The sequence below is a fragment of the Carcharodon carcharias genome, chromosome X (assembly GCF_017639515.1).
Source record: "Carcharodon carcharias isolate sCarCar2 chromosome X, sCarCar2.pri, whole genome shotgun sequence".
Taxonomy (NCBI): Eukaryota; Metazoa; Chordata; class Chondrichthyes; order Lamniformes; family Lamnidae; genus Carcharodon; species Carcharodon carcharias.
The window spans coordinates 4,999,669-5,014,726 of record NC_054507.1 but is presented as its reverse complement, the minus strand read 5'-3'; positions in this window follow the sequence as shown (position 1 = coordinate 5,014,726).

Below are 15,058 nucleotides of genomic sequence, written 5' to 3'. Positions count from 1 at the left end.
GCATTGGAAACAGCTGCTGACTGTGTCCTGTTGGCCTTGATGACCTTGGTGGTTGTCCTCTGGCCCGTGGAGCCTGTGCTGGCCCACCTGGGAGGGAGCAGCCAGTGCCACGGCTGGTAGCTCCCCAGTCATCGCAGCCTCATCAGATGCCATGGTCACTGGCAGAGGAGCTGCTGCCCTCGTCCAGAGTGCCCTGAGAGGGGCCCACAGACAGGACAGGCAGCTCATGCGCCAACGTGAGGTCGCTGTGGACCTCCCTACTCACCATTGATGGACGGGCACCTAGCTGGGATACTGGGTGCCTCATCCATCTCCCACACTAACACTGACCAGCTGAGGTCAGTGCCTGTGTGAGGGCTGCAGGTCCGAGCACAACCCCAGGAACCCCTGATTCTGGTCCTGAAGCTGTCTCTCCATGAGAGTCGCCACTCTCTCAATGGAGGAGGCAGTGCGCTCGGCCATGAGGGTTATCGCTGTGCTCACACTCCACATGGACTCCTCCACAACAGAGACCATGGCACACAGACCCTCAGGGGTCTCCGCCAGATCCTCCTGCACATCCCACTGGACACCCAGCATCTGCTGCCTAATGGACGACCCCAGAGGCTCATCAGCTTTCGACTCAGCATCGTCCTGGTCTCCAGCAGTCCTCTGACTTCCGGTGCCCTGGGCGCACTCTGCCTCCACCTGCACCTCAAGTGAGGGTGAAGTGCCCTCACCGTTGTGCATGACATTCTAGCCAATGATCTAACACCCAGAGAGGTGCTGGTATCTGTGCTGGTCCTGGTTCAGAGAGCGGAGGTGACGCAGGTGCATCTGGAGACTGGCAGTCCTCTGGCATCAGGGGTGGGTCTTCGGGGTCCTGCTATTGGATGCGTGGTGGAAAATCTTAAGGGAGAACAGCGACATGTCATTAGTTAAAGTCATCACATTGTCACAGTGCATACCCAGCACCCTGGTGAGACCATGGAGATCTGCATCATGGTGTCATCGTCTTTCAATGATCAATGGGGACTCCAGGTTTGAGGCTCCCACCAATGATGAGACTACACAAGAATGTTTGCTGCATCTGAAACTCTCACCTCTGTGAGCTGCACCCTTACCTTTGTTAGACACCCCAGCGTCTACACAGCCGATTGACTGAGGTGCTGTCCATCTCCAGGGCATCCTGCTCGTACCTTGTGAGGATGAGGAGGTTTTGAGGGCCTCCACCTTTCCACGACCTTTCTATATTGTTGTGGGCAGTCTTCTCCTGAAAGGACAGAGGAGCGTTGATGAGTCCACTCTCTACCTGCAGCACCACTGCAGCCTGGCCGACCCCACCTGAGGAACACCTCGCAGGGCACATCCAAGTCATGGCCCTCGAGCCGCAAGACACTCGGTCCAAGCAGCCAGGGCTCCCTCCCTTGGCCAGCGCCGGTGTAAGTGACAGTTGGCAAGTAGACTCTAACATCCCTGAGCTCCATGGGGGGGTGGTGGGGGGTGAGGGGAAACAGCCAGCCCTTAACACTTCAACACACTGATCCATGTCAATAGGGTACTCACCCTTCCCGAGCACAGCAGGTCATTAAACCTCTTGTGGCACTGGGCCCAGATGTGCTGCACAACATCATGGCTGCTGACCAGCGCTGACACCTCCTCCCATGCTCTTTTTGTAATGTGCGGTGTCCTCCTCCTTCCAAGCCTGGAGACAAGGATGTCCCTCGTGGCAGCCACCTCCTCCAGGAGGACCGCGAGGGACTCATCCGAAAACTGGGGGGACGCCTGGTGTCTGCAGCCTCACTGGAAGCCATCATTTCCTGTTGACAACACCAAAGAGGTCTTCTTCGCTGGCAGCCTTCCAGGGGCTGCCTGGGCCGCTTTTAAACCAACTGGTGGGTCACCATTGGACCCGGTGACTGACAGGCTCCCCGCCCCCGCTCGGCCTTTCCCGACCAGTGAGGAGCCACGTTTCACGCCAGGCGAGCTCGCCGAACTCAGAATTCTGCCCATAGCCTCATTCTGCTTTATCACAGAATCACAGAATTTTAATGGCACAGAAGCGGGCCATTCGGCCCCTCATATCTGCATCGGCTCTCCAAATCAGCATTATGACCTCGTGCCATTGCCCTGCCTTTACCCTGTACCCCTGCACATTGTTTCTATTCAAATAATCATTTAATGCCCTCTTGAATGCCTCGATTGATCCTGCCTCCACCAAACTTCTAGGCAGTGAATTCCAAACCCTAACTGCTCGCTGTGTGAGAAAGTTTTTTCTTTATATATGTTTCTCTCTTTTTCACATATAAATTCCATATGTCTTTGAAACTTTACTTTTCTCATAATATAAAACTTTCATGTTTCCAATATTCTCATTGACCTCTGAAATTCGCACCTCCTTTCATCTATCTAAAAATGAAAATTCCCTTCATGCCTTACATGCTAAGGTAGCATCCATGTTTACTCATTAGCACACCAAGAACCTAGCTTCTTTTAATGAGTCAAAGCCTGCAGTCTACCTGACTTCAAATGTAACTAAATCACACACAGACAGATCTAACTATACTTACCCCCATAAACCTACTTTACAATAAACCAGAAAAACAATTTGAAAATTATTGTACTCTCATGACACATTTTACTTACCTATAGAAACTTTTATGCCCTGTTTTTATGTTTCTCGCTAGTTTACTCTCATATTCTATTTTCTCTTTCTTTATCAGTTTCTTGGTCCTCTCTGAATTCTAAAATGCTCCCAAACCTTAGGCTTACTACTTTTTGGGCAACTTTATAAGCCTCTTCCTTTGATCTAATACAATCTTTAACTTCTCCTGTTAGCCACAGTTGGATTACTTTTCCTGTTGGGTTTTTGTGCCTTAAAGGAATATTTATTTGTTGTAAACCATGTATTCATTCTTTAAATACTAGCTGTTGCCTGTCTAGCGTCATACCTTTTTATGTAGTTCCCCAATCCATCACAGCTAACTTGCCCCTCATACCTTCGTAGTTTCCTTTGTTTAGATTCAAGACTCTAGTTTCAGATTGAATTACGTCATTTCAGACTTAATGGAAAATTCTATCATATTATGGTCACTCTTCCCTAAAGGTTCTTTACAACAAAATTATTAATTAGCTCTTTCTCATTGCATAATACTAGATCTAAAATAGCTCATGCCCTAGTTGGCTCCTCAACACACTGTTCTAGAAAACCATGTTGTATACGTTCCAGCAAATCGTCCTCCACAGCATTAATGCTTATCAAATTTGCCCAGTCTATATGTAGATCGAAGTCATCCATAATTATTGTATTACCTCTGCTACATGCACCTCTAATTCCTTGATTTATACCATGCCCTGCATTCCCACTACTATTTGGTGACCTATAAACAACTCCAATGTTTGCTGCCCCTTGCTGTTTTGTAGCTCCACCCAAACTGATTCTACATTGTGTTCTTCCAATCTAACATCCTACCTCACTAAGATACTGATCTCATTCTTTATTGGCAGCGCTACCCCACCTCCTTTTCCTTTTTGCCTCTCCTTCCTAAATGTCGAATATCCTTGAATATTCAGTTCCAAGTTTCGTTCAGCCTTGGTCACCCTGCAGCCATGATGGCAATTAGATCATGTTCATTTACTTCTATTTGTGTTGCCAATCACCTACTTAGTTGCAAATGCTGTGTGACAGAGTACCTTTAATTCTGCCTTTTGAACATTATTCTGTATTTTGACTCTATTTGATGATCACATTTGTTTCTGCTGCCTTCCACTTTTGTTTACTTTTGTTTACTTCCCATTACCAGCTTTGTTTCTCTCCTATCTGAATTCCCTCTCAGCTTCCCACCCCCTGCCCACCAGCACTAGCAAATCTCTATGTGAGGATATTGGTTCTGGTCCTACTAAAGTGTACAAGTCCCACCTGCCCCAGAACCGGTCTCAATGCCCCAGAAATCTAAAGCCCCCCTCCTACTCCATTTCACCAGCAACATTTCCATTTGCTCAATCCTCTTATTTCTCTATGCACTAGCACATGGAACTGGAAGTAATCCTGAGATTACCGCCTTAGAGGCCCTGCTTTTCAATCTCTTTCCTAACTCCCTAAAATCTGCTTACAGGACCTCCTGCCTCTTTCTATCTATATTATTGGTCCCAATGTGGCCCATGACTCTGGTTGTCCATCCCAAAAGAATGTCATGCAGCTGCTCTGTGACATCCTTGACCCTGGCACCAGAAGGGCAACATACCATCCTGGAGTCATGCCTACAGCTGCAGAAACACCTGTCTGTTCCCTTAACTAACAAATCACCTATCGCTATTGGTCTTCCACTCCTCTTCTTCCCCTCCTGTGCAGCTGAGTCACCCATGGTGCCACAAACATGGCCCTGTCTACAGTCCGCTGAGGAACTATCACCCTCACCAGTATCGAAAATGGAAAAGCGGTCAGTGAGTGAAATAGACTCAGGGGACTCCTGGTACTCCTAGACTGTCTGGTGGTACCCATTCTCTCTCTGCCTGCATGCTCCTAAGCTGCAGTGTGACCACCTCTTTAAACATGCAGTGCACGTAGCTCTCAGCTTCACGGATGCACCACAGTGACTCCAGCCACCGCTCAAGTTCTGGAACCCAGAGCTCATGTTTCTGCAGCTGATAACACTTCCTGCACATTTGTTAGTCTAGGCTAAGTGAAGTGTCCACGACTCCCCAGGTGCCGAAGGATGCATATTCCATGCAGCTGAGCTGCCTTGCTATACCTTAAGCTTACTTTTGGATTATTTACGATAAACATATGAACATATGAACATATGAAATAGGAGCAGGAGTAGACCATTTGGCCTCTCGAGCCTGCTCCACTATTCAATAAGGTCATGGCTGATCTGTTTGTGTTTTGAATTTCACATTCCCATCTACCCCTAATTCCCTTGCCTAACAAAAATCTATCGACTTCCACCTTAAAAATATTCTGTAACCCCAACTCTACCATCTGCTGAGGCAGAGAGTTCCAAAGTTGCACAACTCTCTGAGAGAAAAAAATTCTCCTCATCTCTGTCCTAAAAGGGCGACCCCTAATTTTAAAACAGTGCCCCCTAGTTCTGGACTCTCCCACAAGGGGAAACATCCTTTCCATGTCCACCTTGTCAATACTGTTCAGGATCTTATATACGTAAATTAAGTCGCTCCTCACTCTTCTAAACTCCAGTGGAAACAAAATCAGTCTGATGTGATGGAATATCCCCACTTGCCTGGATGAGTGCAGCTCCCACAACACTCAAGAAGCTCGACACCATCCAGGACAAAGCAGCCCCGCTTGATTGGCACCACATCCACTTGCATTCACTCCCTCCGCCACCAACACACAGTAGCAGCAGTGTGTGTACCATCTACAAGATGCACTGCAGGAATTCACCAAGGCTCCTTTGACAGCACCTTCCAAACCCACAACCACTACCATCTAGAAGGACAAGGACAGCAGACACATGGGAACACCACCACCAAGCTTTATTAGAAGCTAAGTTTCTCCTGCGCATCAGACATACAAATATACGAACATAAGAATATCTGAAATAGGAGCAGGAGTAGGCCATTCGGCCCCTCGAGCCTGCTCCGCCATTCAATAAGACCATGGCTGATCTGCTTGTGTTTGGAGTTCCACATTCCCATCTAACCCCGATAACCTTGGCCTGAATTTTTCATTTGTTGGGCGCGTGGGATCGGAGGCCCGGAAGCATATGGGAAATCGGCCTCTGGCCACAATCGGCCTCTTACCGCGACCGTGAAACACATGCTGAGAAATGCTCAGCACTGCTGGGGTGAGGGCAGGAAGAGGGTGACCTAACTGAGAGTGAGGGTGAGTGCTTCTAGAGAGCTCCCTGAAGGTAGACAGCTGGCCCAGGGAGCTGGAGACCTCCACAGATTAAAGAACACGTCAAAAATACTGCAAAATGTGTCCATGCAGCTCAATCAAACACCTGAAAGCATATCACATTAAAAAAAGTCCCCAGATGTCCCTTTTTATTTTATTTCCCCACGGAGATTTCATCCCGCCATGGATTGAGGTTTGAGCAAAAATGTAAAGGCTGCCTGGGAGAACGGCCCATCTGCCAACCGTAAATGTGGACGGTCCATGTAAAATCACTGTTAATTACATCGTTAATGGGCTTAATTGCTGGCGGGCAGGTTTCCAGCTTCTCTGTGCGCCTGCTGAGTGCAATATTATGTGAGTGCATGATGACATCGGGGCGCGCAGGGCAGCTGGAAACGTGGCCGCCAACAATTAAGCTGGCAAATATGGGACCTTCCTCCATACGAATGTACATACGAACAAGGAGCAGGAGTAGGCTATTCAGCCCATCGAGCCTGCTCCGCCATTTAATAAGACCATGGCTGATCAGATAGTAACCTGAAACCTGCATCCCACCTACCCCAATTACCTATCACCCCCTTGCTTACCAAGAATATACCCACCTCTGCCTTAAAAATATTCAAAGAATCTGTTTCCACTGCCTTTTCAGGAAGAGACTTCCAAAGACTCACAACCCTCTTGAGTGAAAACATTTTGCCTCGTCTCTGTTTTAAATGGGTGACCCCTTATTTTTAAACAGTGACACCTAATTCTAGATTCTCCCACAAGAGGAAACATCCTCCCCATATCCACTCTGTCAAGACCCCTCAGGATCTTATATGTTTCAATCAAGTCGCCTCTTACTCTTCTAAACTCCAGTGGATACAAGCCTAGTCTATCCAACCTTTCTTCATAACACAATCCACCCATTCCAGGTACTGGTCTGGTAAACCTTCTCTGAACTGCTTCCAACATCCTTCCTTAAATAATGTGACCAATACTGTACACAGTACTCCAGATGTGGTCTCACCAGTGCTCTGTACACCTGAAGCATAAGCTCCCTACTGTGTCAATGAAGGTGAACAGGGCAAAAGAGACAAGCGGAAATCATGTCAGAGATTAGAGCAGTACTTCTTCAAGGTAGGCATTCCTGGAAGAGAAGTGGCAGTCAATTAAACACTAAGATAACAGCAAAATACTGCGGATGCTCCATTCTCTCTCCCCTTGTCCAGTCTGTTCCCACCTACATCCGTGATTCCTCTGACGGCCTACATCATATCAACAATTTCCAGTTCCCTGGCCCCAACCACCTCCTCTTCACCATGGACGTCCAATCCCTCTACACCTCCATCCCCCATTGGGATGGTCTGAGGGCTCTCCACTTCTTCCTCGAACAGAGGTCCGAACAATCCCCATCCACCACTACTCTCCTCCGTCTGGCTGAAGTTGTTCTCTCACTGAATAATTTCTCCTTAAACTCGTCTCACTTCCTCCAAATAAAAGGTGTGGCTATGGGTACCCGCATGGGCCCCAGCTATGCCTTTCTCTTTATGGGGTATGTGGAACAGTCCTTGTTCCAGTGCTACTCAGGCCCCCTCCCACAACTCTTTCTCCGGTACATTGATGATTACTTCGGTGCTGCTTCATGCTCTCGCCCGGACCTGGAAAAATGTATTAATTTTGCTTCCAGTTTCCACCCCTCCATCATTTTCACATGGTCCATCTCTGACACTTCCCTTATCTTTCTTGACCTCTGTCTCAATTTCTCATGATAGACTGTCCACCAATATCCATTACAAGCCTACCGACTCCCACAGCTACTCGACTACAGCTCCTCACACCCCGCTTCCTGTAAGGACTCCATCCCATTCTCTCAGTTCCTTTGCCTCCGTTGCATCTGTTCTGATGATGCTACCTTCAAAAACAGTTCCTCTGACATGTCCTCCTTCTTCCTTAACCGAGGTTTTCCACCCACTGTGGTTGACAGGGCCCTCAACCGTGTCCGGCCCATCTCCCGCGCATCCGCCCTCACACCTTCCTCTCCCTCTCAGAACCATGATAGGGTCCCCCTTGTCCTCACTTATCACCCCACCAGCCTCCGCATTCAAAGGATCATCCTTCGCCATTTCCACCAACTCCAGCATGATGCCATCACCAAACACATCTTCCCTTCACCCCCTCCCGACGGCATTCCATAGGGATCATTCCCTCCAGGACACCCTGGTCCACTCCTCCATCACCCCCTACACCTCAACCCCCTCCCATGGCACCTTCCCATGCAACCGCAGAAGGTGCAACACCTGCCCCTTTTCTTCCCCTCTCCTCACCGCCCAAGGGCCCAAATACTCCTTTCAAGTGAAGCAGCATTTCACTTGCACTTCCCTCAATTTAGTCTACTGCATTCGCTACTCCTAATGCGGTGTCCTCTACAATGGAGAGACCAAACGCAGACTGGGTGACAGCTTTGAGGAACACCTGTCCGCAAGCATGACCCAGACCTCCCTGTTGCTTGCCATTTCAACACTCCACCCTGCTCTCATGCCCACATGTCCATCCTTGACCTGCTGCAAAGTTCCAGTGAAGCTCAATGCAAACTGGAGGAACAGCACCTCATCTTCCGACTAGGCACTTTACAGCCTTCCGGACTGAATATTGAGTTCAACAATTTTAGATCATGAACTCTCTCCTCCATCCCCACCCCCTTTTCCGATCCCCCTATATATATTTTTCTTTTCCCACCTATTTCTCTTATTTTTAAATGTATTTCCATCCATTGTTTTATCTCTACCTTTTAGCCTATTTCGATCCCTTCCCCCTACCCCACCCCCACTAGGGCTATCTGTATCTTGCTCGTCCTGCTTTCTACCCTTAATGTCACCATTAGCATATTCCTTAGATAATATCACCACCTTCAACACCCCTTTGTCCTTTTGTCTATGACATCTTTGGCAATCTCTTCTTTGCCTCCACCTATCACTGGCCCTCTATCCAGCTCTACCTGTCCCACCCCCCTCAACCAGCTTATTATTCACCTCATTTCTATTTTTCTTTAGTTCTGATGAAGAATCATTCGGACTTGAAACGTTAACTGTCTTCCTCTCCGCAGATGCTGTCAGACCTGCTGAGTTTTTCCAGCTATTTTTGTTTTTGTTACTGAGAGAGTTGATGCACTGGTTTTAAATTTCCAAAATTCACTAGATTTGAGGAAGATTTCATTAGATTGGAAGATAACTAATGTAACTCCTTCATTCAGAAAGGGAGGGAGACAGAAAGCAGCAAACTACAGGCCAGTTGGCTTAACATTTGTCATAGGGAAAATGTTAGAAACTATTAATAAAGATGTTGTAACAGGGCACTTAGAAACATTCAAGGCAATCAGGCAAAGTCAACATGGTTTTGTGAAAGAGAAATCATGTTTAACCAATTTATTGGACTTCTTTGAGGAAGTAACAAGTGCTGTGGATAAAGGGGAACCAGTGGATGTACTGCAGATTTTCAGAAGGCATTTGATAAGGTGCCTCATCAAAGGTTATTGCAGAAAATAAAAGCTCATGGTGTAGGGGGTAACATATTGGCGTGGATAGAAGATTGGCTAGTTAACAGGAAACAGAGTTGGCATAAATGGCTAATTTCCTTGTTGGCAGGATGTGATGAGTGGTGTGCCACAGGGATCAGTGCTGGGACCTCAACTGTTTACAATTTATATAAATAACTTGGATGAAGGGACAGAGGGATAGTTGCTAAATTTGCTGATGACACAAAGGTAGATAGGAAAGTAGGTTGTGAAGAGGACATGAGGAGGCTACAGAAGGATATAGATAGGTTAGGTGAGTGGGCAAAGATCTGACAAATGGATATCATGTAGGAAAATGTGAAAATTGGCAGGATGAATAAAAAAGAGGCATATTATTTAAATGGTGAGAGATTGCAGAGCTCTGAGATGCAGAGGGATCTGGGGGTCCTAGTGCATGAATCACAAAAGGTTAGTCTGCAGGTGCAGCAGGTCATTAGGAAAGTGAATAGAATGTTATTGTTTATTGCAAGGAGAGTTGAATACAAAAGTAGAGAGGTTATGCTTCAGTTGTACAGAGCATTGGTGAGACCACAACTGGAATACTGTGTACAGTACAGTTCAGAGAGTGTTTACTAGACTAGTATCTGGAATGGGTATCTCCTCTTATGAGGAAAGGCTAGACAGACAAGGCTTGTATACACTAGAATTTAGAAGAGTAAGAGGTGACTTGATTGAAACATATAAGATCCTGAGGGTAAAAGCAAAGCTCTGCAGATGCTGGAAGTTTAAAACAAAAACAGAAAATGCTGGAAAAACTCAGCAGGTCTAACAGCATCTGTGGAGAGAAAGACAGAGTTAACGTTTCGAGTCCGTATGACTCTTCTTCGGAGCTTCTTCTTTCCTTCAGCTCTGAAGAAGGGCTATAAGGACTCGAAATGTTAACTGTCTTTCTCTCTACAGATGCTGTTAGACCTGCTGAGTTTTTCCAGCAATTCCTGTTTTTGTTTAAGATCCTGAAGGGTCTTGACAGGGTAGATGCGGAGAGGATGTTCCCTCTTGTTGGAGAATCCAGAACTAGGGGTCACTGTTTAAAAATAAGGGGTCGCCCATTTAAAACAGAGATGAGGAAAAAGTCGTTCTCTCAGAGGGTTGTGAGGCTTTAGAATTCTCTTCCTCAAAACATGGTTGAAGCAGGGTCCTTGAATATTTTTAAGACAGAGTGTAGTAGCTGAAGGTATAGTCTTTCTTACTGTTTATCACAGGTCACATGATTGTTCTGACCAATGAGCCCTAAGTGTGGATGATCCAGGGGGTGGGGCTTTCTAGTTGAGGACCTGGTTCAAGCATGTAGCTTCTGAAAAGCTCTCTGTAATTAAATTATCTGTTTCAAGTAGTACCCTGTCCACTCCGTCAAGTCAGTACGTTTTGTGACGAGGGTAAAATCGCTCTGACACTGCACCTCACCTTGTGAATGTCAGTACATCAGATCTTAAGAAAAAAGAAAAGTATACTCACCAGTCATGCCACTCTTTGGCAGAATCAATCCTTATGAAGTGACTATTGAAGACTGGAGCCAGTATGTACAGCACCTTGGTTTGTATTTTGTGGTGAATGAAATTACCATGGAGGAGAAGCAGAAAGCAATCATTTTGAGTGTATGTGCGAGCAAGATGTACAATCTCATCTACAGTCTGACAGCCCCGAACATGCCCAATTCTAACTCTTTTAATGAATTAGTAGACCTTGTGAAAACACATTTTCAGCCAAGCCATCTGTTATAATGCAGAGGTTTAAGTTTAACTCCAGAATAAGGGCCCCTTGGAGAGTCCACTGCAACCTATATAGTGAAGTTGAAGCAGTTGACTGAACACTGCGACTTCGGACACACACTCAATGACACGCTGAAAGACTGATTAGTGTGTGGCCTTCACAATGATGTCATTCAGCGCTGTTTACATGCAGAATTCAACATTGATTTGAAGCACACCATGGAACTAGTGCTAGCCATGGAAGGTGCTGCGAAAGATGAAGTGCAGATCCTAGGATATTAAGGGAAGTAGTTAGAGAGGTAGTGGATGCTCTAGTAGATTCTGGAAAAGTCCCAGAGGATTGGAAAACTGCCAATGTAAAACCCTTATTCAAAAAGGGAGGGAGACAAGAAAACAGGTAACTGTAGGCCAGTTAGCTTAACATCCGTCATTGGGAAAATATTAGAATTTATTATTCAGGATGTAATAGCAGAACATTTAGAAATACAAAGGGCAGAATTTTCCCACTGTTGTGTGGGGAGCAGGCCCCGCACATCCACGCATAAAATGAAGCGTGGTGACATTGGGCGAGCGTCCTGATATCACCATGCGCTATCGCGATGTTTCGCTGGGCGAGTGCGCGATGATGTAATTAATTAACAGGCCACTTAAGGCCCTTGAGTGTTCAATAAATGCCAATTTTTCAGTGCCTGTGCAATCTTCAGGTCAGCGCACGGGCACAACGGGCAGGCGGGTAGATCACATTTGTATTAACCTCATCCATGGGCGGGATAGGAGGGTTCACTGGGGTGGTGAATGTGCACAGTCAAGTATTTATTGGTGAAAGTTTTTCAAACTTGCCTGTGTGATCTGCAGTATTTCAAAACACATCCCAGCTGCTTTTTCTGGACTCTTAACCTTCAGGTCAGCACTCTGCAGCGAGGAATCTTTTCTGGGCCTGCAGGTTACAGGAAGCCTTCCCTTAGCCTGGGAATGGGAGCTGAACTGTCCACTGGAGGCAGCTCCTCTGAGGAGGAAGGGAGGGCCAGAAGGGGGAGGAGTCCAGGAGTGCACATTCAGCCTCCAGGGGAGCCACCCTTGGGAGGACAGGAGCTGGCACAAGGGGCGCATGGCCAAGAGGAAGACCAAGGCAGAAGGGGCTGCAGAAGGTGCCACTATTCTGCTGCCAGGTTTACAGGCGGCGAAGCAGCTACCTCAATATGACTGAGGTCCAGTGCCGAAGGAGGGTCCGTCTCTCAAGGGAGACAGTCAACTATATCTGTCAGATGATAGGGCCTGAGATCTCCGCTAACTGTGTGGGTGGACACCCCATGCCAGCGGCTCTGAAGGTCACAGCTACCCTCAACTTCTATATCTCCAGCTCTTTCCAGGGCTTGGTGGGTGATCTTTGTGGAGTCTCCCAGTCTGTTGTCCATACTTGTGTCAAGCAGGTTACAGATGCTCTGTTCAGACAGGCATTGACCTTCATCCACTTCCATTCGGGCCAGGCAAGCCAGACACAGCGAGCCAGATGCTTCGTGGACATTGCTGGCTTCCCCTGTGTCCAGGGTGCTATAGACTGTACACATGTGGGCATCGAGGCACCAGCGGGTGAGCCCGGTGCCTTTGTCAACAGGAAGGGCTTCCACTCCATAAACGTGCAGATAGTGTGTGACGACAGGATGCAGATTCTGCAAGTCTGTGCAAGGTACCCAGGCAGCTCCCATGACGCCTACATCCTGAGACACTCCCAGGTGCCGGGGCTCTTCAGTGCTCCAGCCCGGCTGGATGGATGGCTGCTGGGTGACAAGGGCTATCCATTGAAGAGGTGGCTCATGATGCCTCTCCGCCATCCAAGAACAGAAGCTGAGCAGCGGTACAATAGGAGCCACGGCTCCACAAGGGCTGTGGTGGAGAGAGCCATCGGTCTTCTTAAGAGGAATTTCCGATGACTGGACTGTTCAGGGGGAGCACTGCAATACCCCCCCAGATCGTGTGTCGCTGATAGTGGTTACATGCTGCACTCTCAACAATCTTGCGCTGGAAAGGGGGACGCAGTGGACGATAAAGACTTCAATGCAGTGGCTGCGGCTGCACACAATGAGTCCAGCTGTGAGTCCGAGGATGAGCACGCACAGGGAAATGTTGGGGGGTGGGGGGTAGACGCTGACCCAGGCAGAGTCCAGGGAAGCAGAGACACCTGGGAGGCTTTAATCCAACAAACCTTCAGCTAGAACACCACAGATGGACCTCCAGGACAAGCCTGGACTGTCGGTTCGATACTCGACACCTAAGTGCAAAATCTGCCAGGTTAGCAACAGTCACTAAGGGCCTTGTTAATAAAGCTGAATGTCCAACAAAGCACTCATTACAGTTTTCTGAAATATACACATGCAGAAGAAACGAGGCATTCTCAGCCATGGTCACACATCTGGCATTTAATGTGTGAAGCAGAAGTTATCACAAATAGAAAAGAATAGTGTAAACAATCCAAAAGAAATCATAAGGGCCAACACAAAAGCACCAGTGAAAAACCCGTGGTGTGCCTTATGTTTTCGATTCTGGGTGTTATCTCTTGATGCTGCCCCATTGCTCGGAGTGGTATCTGAGACAGCTGCTGACTCTGCTGTCCTGTTGGCCTCGATGACATTGGCGATCGTCCTCTGGCCTGTGGAGCCTGTGCTGGCCCCGCCTGGGAGGGAGCTGCCAGTTCCACAGCTGGCATCTCTCCAGTCATCGCAGCCTCACCAGATGGTACGGTCACTAGGAGAGGGGAGGAGGAGCTGCAGCCCTCATCCGGAGCGCCCTGAGAGGAGCCCACAGAGACGCCAGGCAGCTGCTCACCAACATGAGGTCACTTCGGACCTCCCTGCTCACCGTGGATGGATGGGCACCGAGCTGGGAAACTTGGTGCCCACACTATCCTCCACACTGGCACTGACCAGCTGAGATCAATGCCGATGTGAGGGCTTGCTGGTCAGACCTCATCCCCAGGAAGCGCTGGTGGGTCTCCTGTAGTAGGCTCTCCATGAGAGTCACCACTTTCTCCATGGAGGACACTTGGCGCTCAGACATGAGGCTCATTGCTTCAGCGAGCGTCTGCGTGGACTCCTCCACCACAGACACCATGCCAAGCATAGCCTCATGTATCTCCCCCAGATGCTCCCACACAGCCGGCTGCATTTCCTGCCCCAGCTGCATTGCGGACGTCTCCAGAGGGACATCATCAGGCACCGAATGAGCATGTGCCTGGTCCCCTGCTGTCCTCCGACTGCTGGCGCCAAGGGCACTCTGTTTCTGTCAGCTCCTCCAGTGAGTGTGAAGTGCCCTCACCACTGTGCCCCGGGACGCTAGCCAATGTTCGAATTCCCACTGAGGTGCTAGTATCTGCACTGGTGCCTGCCTGGCAGAGATGGTGTGACGCTGGTGAGACTTCAGGCCCCTCAGGTGTGAGAGGGGACATCTGCTGCTCCTCCTCCTGGCCCTGCTCCAATGATCCTGAAAGAAAGAACAAGGACAGTGGATTACCTAGCGTGGAGAAAATGACAAAGTTCATCCCTGTCTCCCGGATCATTATGTGCTCATCCTTCCAGAACCAATGGTCAAGCCATGTTGCAACAATAACTAATTTAACATTCAGCAGTGCTCTGGCTGTTGAGAGGACAATGCTGACCTCACTGTTGGCCTTAAATACCTGGCCGTGGCACCCCAATCTCACTGGCGCCAGTGGACCTGGGCGCATGGCGTCTCTCCAGATCCAGGGCCTCCTGCTCGAAGCGGCTAAGAATGGCGATCTGCGCCTGGCCACCGGCAGTCCTCACCCGCTCTGCCATGTTATGAGCATTCTTCTCCTGAAAAAGAGAGAAGAGCATTAATTAGTGTAAATTGCACATGGACTCTGTTCGCACATGGCCCACCCCAACCAGAGTGGGACATATCAGGGCTCCAGAGCCTCCTCACCCCGCTGCTGCCGAACAC